Source organism: Scyliorhinus torazame, chromosome 18 (genome assembly GCF_047496885.1).
Source record: "Scyliorhinus torazame isolate Kashiwa2021f chromosome 18, sScyTor2.1, whole genome shotgun sequence".
Taxonomy (NCBI): Eukaryota; Metazoa; Chordata; class Chondrichthyes; order Carcharhiniformes; family Scyliorhinidae; genus Scyliorhinus; species Scyliorhinus torazame.
The window spans coordinates 72,841,892-72,854,066 of NC_092724.1; the positions used below are offsets into that span (position 1 = coordinate 72,841,892).

A 12,175-nucleotide genomic window follows, 5' to 3' on the forward strand; every position below is an offset into this window, starting at 1 on the left:
GGCCCGCCAAACGGCGCGGCACGATTCCCGCCCCCGCCGAATATCCGGTGCCGGAGAATTCAGCAACCGGCGGGGGCAGGGTTCACGCCAGCCCCCGGCGATTCTCCGGCCCGGCGGGGGGTTGGAGAATCTCGCCCCAGGTCTTTATACCAAAGGCCTTTTGTCGGAACTTGGTCACGATCATTTCAGACGTTGTATGGGCAGGGAAGGTGCCGAGGGTGGGGAGGACCCTGCTACAGAGGCAGAGGCAGCAGGGGGGCTTGGCGTTACCAAACCTGCTTCATTATTATTGGGCGGCAAAGGGCAGCACGGTGGCGCAGTGGTTAGCCTGCTGCCTCACGGCTCCGAGGTCCCAGGTTCGATCCCGGCTCTGGGTCACTCTCCGTGTGGAGTTTGCACGTTCTCCCCATGTTTGCGTGGGTTTCGCCCCACAACCCAAAGATGTGCAGAGTAAGTGGATTGGCCACGCTAAATTGCCCCTTAATTGGAAAAAACTGAATTGGACACTCTAAATGTAAAAAAAATGTTATTGGGTGACAAATGTGAATAAGGTGCAGCAATAGTGGGAAGGAGAAGGGGTAGAGTGGGCTAGGATGGAGGAGGAATCTTGTAAGGGGTCCAGTTGTAGGGTTATGGTGATGGTAGCATTGCCAATGCCTCCGAGTAGGTATTCAGAGAGCCTTCCAAGCCTGCGCCGATCCAGATCCTCTCTCTAAACCTGTCACCTATTTCCTAAGGATCTGTATCCCTCTGCTCCCTGCCCATTCATGTACCTCTTAAATGACGCTATCGTGCCTGCCTCTAGCATCTCCGCCGGCAATGCGTTCCAGGCACCCACCACCCTCTGCGTAAAGAACTTTCCACGCATATCTCCCTTAAACCTTTCCCCTCTCACCTTGAACTCGTGACCCCTAGTATTTGAGTCCCCCACTCTGGGAAAAAGCTTCTTGCTATCCACCCTGTCTATACCTCTCATGATTTTGTAGACCTCAACGAGGCCCCCCCTCTACCTCTCCCTCAACCTCCGTCTTTCTAATGAAAATTATCCTAATCTACTCAACCTCTCTTCATAGCGAGAGCCCTCCATACCAGGCAACATCCTGGTGAACCTCCTCTGCACATTCTCCAAAGCATCCACATCCTTTTGGTAATGTGGCGACCCGAACTGTACGCAGTATTCCAAACGTGGCCGAACCAAAGTCTTATGCAACTGTAAGAAATCTTACAACACCAGGTTAAAGTCCAACAGGTTTGTTTCAAACACTAGCTTTTGGAGCACTGCCCTTCCTCAGGATTCACCTGAGGAAGGCGCAGTGCTCCGAAAGCTAGTGTTGAAACAAACCTGTTGGATTTTAACCTGGTGTTGTAAGACTTCTTACTGTGCTCACCCCAGTCCAACGCCGGCATCTCCACATCATTATACAATTGTAACATGACCTGCCAACTCTTGTACTCAATACCACTTCCGATGAAGGAAAGCATGCCGTATGCTTTCTTGACCACTCTATCGACCTGCGCAGCCACCTTCAGGGTACAATGGACCTGAACACCCAGATCTCTCTGTACATCAATTTTCCCCAGGGCTTTTCTTTTGCTGTATAGTTCGCTCTTGAAATTGGATGTTCCAAAATGCATCACCTCGCATTTGCCCGGATTAAACTCCATCTGCCATTTCTCTGCCCAACTCTCCAATCTATCTATCTTCTGCTGTATTCTCTGACAGTTCCCTTCACTATCTGCTACTCCACCAATCTTAGTGTCATCTGCAAACTTGCGAGTCAGACCATCTAGACCAGTGTTCTTCAAACTTGGGGGTGCGACCCACGGGTGGGTTGCGGGCGGGTGTCGGGAGAGTCGCGGAGCTCCCGATCGCGCAAATCCCGGCGCAGCAGACAGCTTTCAATAACGCAGGCTGCAAGCGGCCTTTAAAATTTACCGCGAACATGTTAAAAAAATTTGGCCGTATTGCGCATGCGTGCACGATCATCGGCCCGCACGCGCAGTGTGGCCGATATTTTTTAAACAGTCGCAGCTTTTTGTTTTACAAGTTTGGGGGGGGGTTTTATTCATTTATTTTATTCATTTAATTTTTTTTTCATTTATTTAATTCATTTTTTTTTACAAGTTTGGGGGGGTTTTAGTTAATAAACTTTTATGGAAAAAAATGCTGAACTTTGGACAGATAAAGATTCCATACTTTCCGACACCGGAAGGCTTCACCTTCATCCAACAGGTTCCATTGGAGGAGCATGTACGAGGGCCAAAGGGACCCAAAACCATTTCCTGCATTTTTATCAGCAGCAAACAAAGTAAGAGTAAATGGTGGGTCGCTCAGGTCGGCCGGCATGCATCGCGAAGGTCAGCCGGCGTGGGTCGCGAAGGTCAGCCGGCGTGGGTCGCGAAGGTCAGCCGGCGTGGGTCGCGAAGGTCGGCCGGGTTGGGTCCCGAAGGTCGGCCGGGTTGGGTCCCGAAGGTTGGCCGGTTGGTAAAAATGGGTCCCCGGAAGAAAAGTTTGAAGAACACTGATCTACACCATTGTAGCACCATCGATCACACACGAGGCGAGACGTAGAGAACTTCAATCGAGGCTTTATTGAGCAGACTTGTTCCCCAGCAGCTCAGTCACAGAATGCAGCTGCTGGGAGCAAACCGGGTTCTTATACCCCGCCTATCTGGGTGGAGCCCAGTAGGCGGCAGATCCAATTGGGACCCAGCATCTGTCCTCCAATAGCTCCTCGGCATTCATGGTGTACCGTATTACCCCTAATACATACCACCACAACCTTCCTCCAGATCATTTCTGTATATCACAAACAACAGTGGTCTCAGCACGGATCCCTGTGGAACACCATGCCGGTGTTAAAGCTGCTGTGCGAGAATCATGGGTTTGAACCGGGGGGGATGGATAGTGTATACAGGAGGTGGAGGGAAGTGGGGCTGGTCAAGGTGAGGGATCTGTATTTAGAGGAAGGGTTCGCCAGTCTGGAGGAGCTGCTGAGGTGGAGCGAGTTCAGGTATCTACAGGTTAGGGACTTTGCGCGAAAGGTCTGGAGGTGGTTCCCTAGGTTATCAGGATACACCCTGCTGGAGCGACTGCTGCTTCCGGATGTGGAAGGAGAGGGAAGAATAGGAGATATATACAACTGGCTGGGGGAGCAGGGAGGCGAGCGGGTGGTGAAGATCAAGGAGAAATGGGAAGTGGAATTGGGAGGGGAGATCAACTGGGGAGTATGGAGTGAGGCACTGCGTCAGACAAATGAACCTCTTCCTGTGCAAGGATGAGTCTGACTCAGTTGAAGGTGGTGCACAGGGTGCATATGACTCGGGTGAGAATGAGTGGGTTCTTTCAGGGGGTAGCAGATGAGTGTGAGAGGTGTGGGCAGGGCCAACGAATCATGCGCACATGTTTTGGGGTTGTGAAAAATTGGGAAGATTCTGGGCGTGAGTGTTCACGGTCTTAGCTGGATAGACTGGGACTTTTTTCCCTGGAGCGTAGGAGGCTTAGGGGTGATCTTATAGAGGTCTATAAAATAATGAGGGGCATAGATAAGGTAGATAGTCAACATCTTTTCCCAAAGGTAGGGGAGTCTAAAACTAGAGGGCATAGGTTTAAGGTGAGAGGGGAGAGATTCAGAAGGGCCCAGAGGGGCAATTTCTTCACTCAGAGGGTAGTGAGTGTCTGGAATGGGCTGCCAGAGGTAGTAGTAGAAGCGGGTACAATTGTGTCTTTCAAAAAGCATTTAGATGGTTACATGGGTAAGATGGGCATAGAGGGTTATGGGCCAAGTGCGGGCAACTGGGACTAGCTTAATGGTAAAAAACTGGGCGGCATGGACTGGTTGGGCCGAAGGGCCTGTTTCCATGCTGTAAACTTCTATGATTCTATGATTCTATGATTCTAGCCAGGACAGTGGAGGAGGGAGTGGACCCGGACCCTTTGGTGGCGATATTTGGGGTCTCGGAGAAGCCGGAGCTCATGGAGAGGAGGAAGGCCGATGTCTTGGCCTTCGCCTCTCTGATTGCATGGCAGCATATTTTGCTGGAGTGGCGGTCGGCATCGCCACCGGGGGTAGCAGCATGGTTGGGTGACCTGTACGACTTCCTGCGGTTAGAGAAGATAAAGTATGAGTTAAGGTGCTCTTCAGTGGGGTTTGAGGAAAGGTGGGGGATGTTTGTGACCGTGTTTGAGGGGCTGTTCGTCACGGGGGAGGTGGGTGAAAAAGGGGAAAAAGTTGTACAGACTGTATCGTTGTTTGCTGGGAAGTATGTTTCCCGGGGTGTTTATTTATTGTAACTTGTTTTGATACATGTTTGATGTAAAATACAAAATCAAAATTACTGATTGTAATTTTGTATTCCTTATTTCTTAATTAATTGAATTTAAATTTAATGGGACTTCCGGTGGCGGCCATGGAGGAGTAGGTCGCACATTTGATAGCTCCCGCCTGTGACGGACGTTTGGACCTTTCTCTCCCGTTTTTTCACGGATTTTATTGGATGAATCAGTGAAGAGTGAGAAGAAATCCCCCTCCAGTGTATGGAGAATTGGACCAGAAGTGGCCGTGTGAGAAGACAAAGTTCTATAAGGAAGACGCGAGCAGAGCTGGCAACGCAGGAAGGCATGGCGGAGAAGCAGGGCCACAGGGAGATGGCACAGTGGTCGACGAAGCAGCTGGTGAGGTTTTCTGAAGATTGCTTCGCCAAGTTTAAGAAGGACACGCTGGACCCGATTAAGGCTTCGATTGATCAGGTGGTGCAGAATCAAGAAACCCACGGACGTGCGATCCAGGAGGTGGAGAAAAAGGTGTCCGAGCACGAGGAATACCTAACTGTGCTGGAGACCAAGGTGGAGATGATGAATGACCGCCAAGAAAGGAATGCAGGGAGCAGAACCTGAGAATCGTCGGCCTCCCTGAAGGCAGTGAGGGATCAGATGCGAGGGCCTATGTGACGAACATGCTGGAGAAGTTGATGGGGGCTGAGGCGTTCCCTCGGCCCCTGGAAGTGGATAGAGCGCACAGAGCCCTCGCGAAGAAGCCCCGAGCGAATGAGCCACCGAGGGCGATGGTGATACGTTTGCACCGGTTCCTGGACAAGGAACACGTTCTGCGGTGGGCCAAGAAAGAACGGAACAGCAGGTGGGAGAATTGTGAGCTGCGCATTTATCAAGACTTGGACGCAGATTTAATCGGGCAAAATCGGCCCGTTTTAAGAAGGGGGTGAAGTTCGGGATGTTGTGCCCAGCCCGCCTGTGGGTCACATATGAGGAACGGGATTTTTACTTGGAAACACCAGGTGATGTATGGACTTTCATCAAGGAAAAAAGACTGGAGGTGAACTTAAGACACTGAATCCTTGGAGAGTACTGCAATGGCGATTTGTTGACAATCACTTTTGTGCCGGTTTGAATAAGTGGTGTTATGTGCAATAAGGGGCTGTTTCGATGGCTAAAGTTAACTTTGTCTTACTGGGAGCTGGGTGGAGGGAGGGTGGTTTTTCTGTGATTGTTTTTTCTGTGGTTGTTTTTCCACTGTTTTTTCTGATGTTTGTTTACTGGGAATGTGATTCTTTGAATATGTTTGTCCAAGTGGGGGGAGAGGGAAGAGAACAATGGGGAGACAGACTGTTTGGTGCCATGGATGGGAGCTATCAAGTCAGCTTGGTCAGCTGACTCACGGAAGCACAGTGGAGGGCGAGCAGGTGATAAGCTTGAGCTTGATATGGGGGGTTGGGTTTCTGGTGCTGCTACCAGGAGGGGAGGAAGCGGGGGTGGTTGGGGGGGGGGAGCTGCTTTGCTGACAGGGGAGGAACTGTTACTGGGGGGACAAATGGGAGGTCGGGGACGGTGAATGCCCGAGGGGGCGCAAGCTGGAGGCTGGCCTAAAAAGGGTGATGGCTAGTCGGCAGGGCGGAGGGTGGGGGTAAGCTCCCCGACCAGGCTGATGACATGGAACGTTAGAGGGTTGAATGGGCCGGTCAAGAGGGCTCGCGTGTTTACGCATTTGAGGAAGCTGAAGGCAGACGTGGCAGTGTTATAAGAGGCACACCTGAAGGTTATAGACCAGACTAGATTGAGAAAGGGGTGGGTTGGCCAAGTATCCCACTCAGGGCTGGACTCAAAGACCAAAGGGGGGGGGGGGGGGGTAGCGATCTTGATCAATAAACGGGTGGCATTCAGGGGAGAATCGTGTCAGACATGGGGTTAGGTACATAATGGGAAGCTGGAGGGGGTGCGGGTGGTACTCATGAACGTATATGCTCCAAATTGGGACGATGTGGAATTTATGAGGCGGGTGTTAGGTGAGATCAAAGACTTAGAGTCACATAACTTGATCATGGGGGGAGATTTTAACACAGTTATTGATCCAGAATTGGACCGGTCAAAATCCAGGACAGGGAGGGTGCCAGCCGCGGGAGTAGTCCATGGGAGTAGTCCCATGGAGGTTTGAATGGCCAAGGGCGAAAGAATTTTCTTTTTCCTCCATGTCCACAAGGTACAGTCTCGCATCAACTTTTTTGTTCTGAGCAGGGCGCTAATACCGGAGGTGTTGGATACTGAGTACTCGGCAATCGCAGTGTCGGAGCATGCCCCACATTGGGTGGATCTACGGGTTAGTTTAGAGAGAGGACAACGCCCGCTATGGAGGCTGGATGTGGGATTGTTAGCGGACAAAGTGATCTGTGGGCGGGTGAACAAGTCCATCCAGAACTACCTGGGAACAAATGATACGGGGGAGGTCTCTGCAGCAACGGTTTGGGAAGCTCTGAAGGCAGTGGTCTGAGGGGAATTAATCTCGATATGGGCCCACAGATAAAAGGTGGAACGGCCTGAGAGGAATAGGCTAGTGGAGGAGATACTCCAGGTGGACAGGAGATACTCGGAGGCCCCAGACGTGGGGCTACTGAGGGAGCGGCGGAGGTTACAGGTGGAGTTTGGGCTGTTGACTACAGGAAAAGCGATGGAACAGCTGAGGAAGGCAAGGGGAGCGATTTATGAGTACGGGGAAAAGTTGGCAGAATGTTGGCGCACCAGCTCAGAAAAAGAGAGGCGGCCAGGGAGATAGGGAGAGTAAAGAGTAGAGGTGGGAATACGGTCCTGGACCCAGTGGGGGTGAATGAAGTGTTTAAGGACTTTTACAGCAAATTATATGAGTCGGAACCCCCGGCTGGAGTGGAGGGGATGAAGCAGTTTTTGGATCAGTTGAGGTTCCCGAGGGTGGAGGAGGATCTGGTGGAAGGGCTGGGAGCCCCAATTGAAATTGAGGAAATAATTGAAGGGCTGGAGGGCATTCAGTTGGGCAAGACCCCAGGGCCAGATGGCTACCCGGTGGAATTCTATAAGAAGTTTTTGATGATATTGAGCTGTAGCCACCTGGGTTGGCCACTTCCTGACTTAAAATGGAGATCCGCAAAAACTGCAGGGAAATTCAGCCAAGCCAGGAAAAACTAGCAGGTGCAAAGTCTCCTGTGTATTAGAACTTACAGAAGCCCAGACAGCACTGAAACTCACAGACATCTGCATATTAATGAGCGATCCCCGGGCACAATTGAAACACTCAAGGTGAATAAGGCCAAGCCAGACTCCTCGGCACCAGCAGGAGCCAAGACAAAGGAAGGCCAACGGACACTCAGGAACCGCCCAGCGATCAGGGGACAACTCCAGTATTGGAGAAATCGATCCAAGTGATCGGAACGCAGTCCAATCACTTGGAACCAGGTACGGGGTCCACCCCGAACGGCGCGAAGCCCCTGGGGACTATAAAGTAGAGCCCCCAAGTTCAAATCGTCCTTCTTGGCAGGGTCACTCAGCAGCGAATCAACCCTTGAGAGTGAACTGCCCAAGCTGCCACATCAACCAAGTAAGTCTCCAGTCAACGCTCGCTACGAGATAGGCGCTCCTAGCTACCAGTCCATACCAGCTTTTGAATCCTGCAGGCTCAGAATCGAACAAAAGGCCATTTGTTCCCCTGACCTGGTGGGCCAGTTCCAAGCTAAGTATAGGCCTTTTAGTGATAGAGAATAGCCTAGAAAGTAGAGTTTATTTATGCATGAGTAGTGATTTACTGTGTATAATAAATGTGTTTTGATTCGAATCTTACTAATTGGTGTGTCGGGTTATTGATCAGTACTTGAACTTGAACCTCGTGGCGGTATCATAAAGATACCTGGCGACTCTAGAGCAAAGGTTATAGAAACAGAGCAAATTCAGTAAAGACCCAACGGGCAACGAATTAGGAGCCAACCAAAGTTAGCAACAGAGCCCACTGCTGGTGAGGACATTTAACGAAGCAAGAGAGAAGGGAGTCCTCCCCCCAACAATGCCGCAGGCCTCGATTCCATTGATACTGAAACGGGAGAAGGATCCGGAGCAATGCGGGTCATCCAGGCCAATTTAATGTGGACGCCAAACTGCTGGCTACGATATTGGCCACAAGGATAGAGGAATGTGTCCCGGGGGTGATAGGCGAAGACCAGACAGGATTTGTAAAGGGCAGGCACCTGAAGGCCAATGTTCGAAGGCTTTTAAATGTTATTATGATGCCCTCAGAAGGAGGGGAGATGGAGGTGGTGGTAGCGATGGATGCGGAGAAGGCTTTTGATCGGGTGGAGTGGGATTACCTGTGGGAGGCGCTGGGAAGGTTTGGGTTTGGTGAGGGCTTCATTGACTGGGTGCGGTTACTCTATCAGGCACCAGTAGCGAGTGTGCGTACAAACCGGCTGAGGTCGGGGTATTTTAAACTACACCGAGGGACGAGGCAAGGTTGCCCCCTCTCCCCGCTACTGTTTGCTCTGGCCATGGAGCCATTGGCCATGGTGTCTTAACGCCATGGAAAGAGCTCGTTCGGGTGGGGGGTGGAGGACCAGGTCTCGCTTTACGCAGATGACTTGCTCTTGTATATTTCAGGCCAGTTGGAGGGGATGGGGGTAGCAATGCTTATTGTACCGTGTTTATGTCGCTGTTATTGTTATTATTATAAAAACTTGCAAATATCCTAATAAAAATATATTTTTTAAAAGAATTTAAATTTAATCAGAAATTGTGAACTTTTGTTGACCTCATGTTTCTGGCATAATTTTGGGCCTCTGGATTACTAGTCCAGTAACAGTACCATGATGCTACCGTTCTTTGAATATTGGAAGTTTCGGTCACATTCAGTGTGGGGCAACATGGAAACTGCTGAATTCTTCTGAACTCAGTCACCCTGGCTGTTCTCCAGGACTGCGATGGGTTCCCAATGAGCAGTGACATGTCCACAAACAGCGCACAGACAGCTTCACATTGTCATCCATTCTCCTGATTGAATAATCCACTGTAGGTCAGCAAGACTCGCCTGGAATCCAATGCTGTCAGCACGAGCTTGTCCTTGCAAAGTAGCCTGAGCCCCCAGCCCCTCCCACTCATTGTAAACTAACACAGTTCCTGATCATTCCATTTCATCAGTGAGCCGGTTATTTTGTTCTCGTTAATGCCAACTAAATTCACTGTTCACATCGGCCACCAGCATTAACAACACAAACAATCTGTTACACTTGGTAACAACTTCATGATTACTCCAGTAACGTGTGTGTAACAGAGCGTTCTCAGGTCAGTCTTTCTTACTTTACTCTGATTACAATTTCTCACTTAATTTGTTCTGAATCTGCATATAATGTAGAGGTGTTCAACTTGTGAAGGACTTGGAGTGTATAAAGAGAAATTGTTTCCACAGGCAGAAAGATAAGTCACCAGAGGATAAAGACTGAAGATAATTGTCAAAATATCCAGAGGATATTTAGGGGAGAATTGTTTACATTCTGATCTGGAGGTCACTGTCTGAAAGGGAAATGGAATGGTGGCACAGTGGTGCAGTGGTTAGCACTGCTGCTTCAAGGCGCCGAGCACCCGGGTTCGATCCTGGCCCTGGGTCACTGTCCGTGTGGAATTTGCACGTTCTCCCCGTGTTTGCGTGGGTCTCACCCCCACAACCCAAAGATGTGCAGGATAGGTGGATTGACCACGCTAAATTGCCCCTTAATTGAAATTTTCTTTTTATAATGATAGGACGATGGAAGAAGATGGAACAGTAACTTGTGAAATATCTCAAAAGGAATGTTTTGCTGTGCAGTAACAGTGAGGGAGTGGGACTAATTGGAAAACTCTTTCAAAGCATAAGCATGATGGCCAGCTTCCTTGTGTATAGAAAGAAAAGTGTAGATAGACTGAGTGTAGATAGATGTGGCAAATTGGAACCATGATGATTTGAAACCTCTTTGGCACTGGGAGAATCGAGATATGGTGAATCCAAATGCAGTCTGTCCCTGACGTGCAGCAGCTGAATACAAATTCCCAAACAGTCTCCACAGCAAAACAAATCTGCTGCTATTTCAACATTCTGTTTCACAACAGTCCCAGTTTAGGGCTGGTTGTATTCTAGCATCTGCTCCATTTTTCCCAGCCAGAGACAAACATGCGAACACACAAAAGCAGAAGAAGGCCATTCAGCCCTCGAGCCTGTTCCGCCATTTGATATAATTGCAGCTAATCAGTTTGTATTTTGAGTCCTACATTCCCATTTACCCCCATTAACCTTGGATTCTCCTGCCTAACAAGATCTAGCACTGAATAGTTAAACCAGGTGTGTCTTAAAATTCAGGTGCACAAGCCTTTATTTAACAGGTGGTGGCGTCTGTACCAATGAAGGTGGGAGTGTCAACTTTACTGAGGACAGGGTGGGAGTAGAGGCAAGGCCTCTGATTGAGCAAATTGGCAGCTAAAGATGAGTTGTGGTTAATGGAAGCTAAGTGATTTTATCATTTGTGTTTCGAAATATAGATAAACAAATGTGTTGCCATGCAAGTGTTTTCATGCTCTCATATCAGAACTATGAGACAGAAACTACGGGTTACTGAAGAAAAAATAGAAAAGAATTTTCAGAGCTTATTTTGGACTGCCAGGAATTTAAAAAAAAAAATTTAGTGTACCCAATTCATTTTTTCCAGTTAAGGGGCAATTTAGTGTGGCCAATCCACCTAGCCTGCACATCTTTGGATTGTGGGGGTGAAACCCACGCAAACACGGGGAGAATGTGCAAACTCCACACAGACAGTGACCCAGAGCCAGGATCGAACCTGGGACCTCAGCGCCGTGAGGCTGCAGGGCTAACCCACTGCACCACCGTGCTGCCCGTCTGGACTGCCAGGAATGTCTGAAATCCTGAATAATGACATAACAAGATACACACTCCCTAAAGTATCCTTCTGTATTGACAGCGGACGACACACCCTTCATTCAGCTGGGTATGTGCATGATTAAGCCATGTTTGACACCGGTACGGTATAGGTCACCCCGTCATTCCGTCACTGAATTAGAGAGTCATAGCACAGCACAGGAGGGTCATTCAGCCCATCGTATCGCATCTGCTCTTTGAAAGAGTTGCCAATTAGTCCCACTCCCTTACTCTTTCTCGATAACCTACAACTTTTCCACTCCAAGTATTTATCCAAATTCCTTTATAAAGTTACAATTGAATCTACTCCCATGATCCTTTCAGGCAGTGAATTCCTGATCCCCACAACTTGTTGCATCAATAGTGGGTTGCTTATGTCACCTCAGGTCTTTTGCCAAATCACCTGAATGTCAAAATGGAGAGTTTGATTGCACAGAAGGGTGGTTATTCAACACAATGGGTGTGTACAGGCCATAACCAAACTATCCAGTCTAATCCTACATTCCAACTCTTGGTCCATAGCCTTATAGGTATCTGTAGTTTATGCTTAGATCCAAGTGTTTTTTTTAAACGTGGTAAGGGTTTCTACCTTTACCACTCTCTCAAGCATTAAGTTCCAGAGACCCACCACTCTCTGCCTGGAAAATAATTACTCCTTACCTCTAATCCTTCAAACTTGTGCCCCTGTTTATTGACCTCTCTGTTAACAAAATTAAATTATTTCAATGCAATCTATTGAGTTCTGTATCCTCTGGTTAGCATCACTTCTGTCACTGGAAACAGTTTCTTGATACAAACCCTGCACAGGACTCCCCTGTGCTCCAAGGAAAAAATGCCCAGTTCTCGAGTGTCCCCATAATTGAAGTTCTTCATCTTGCTACCGTTCTGGTAAACCTACTCTACACCATAGAACCATAGAATTCCTAAAAGGAGGCCATCCGGCCCATCGAGTCTGACTGACCCTCTGA

At 49.0% G+C, this 12,175-nt stretch overlaps 1 protein-coding gene across 2 annotated transcripts in view; it reads left to right on the forward strand.

Moving 5' to 3' along the window:
* Window positions 1-9,438: 9,438 nt before the first annotated feature.
* Window positions 9,439-12,175, forward strand: part of LOC140395298 (PALM2-AKAP2 fusion protein-like) — a 266,837-nt gene continuing 264,100 nt past the window's right edge. The window contains exon 1 of one of the 2 annotated variants that reach the window (XM_072482894.1): window positions 9,439-9,586. The gene's annotated coding sequence lies outside the window, so the exon portion shown is untranslated. The remainder of the gene's footprint in view (window positions 9,587-12,175) is intronic. The other variant, XM_072482895.1, reaches the window with a different exon arrangement.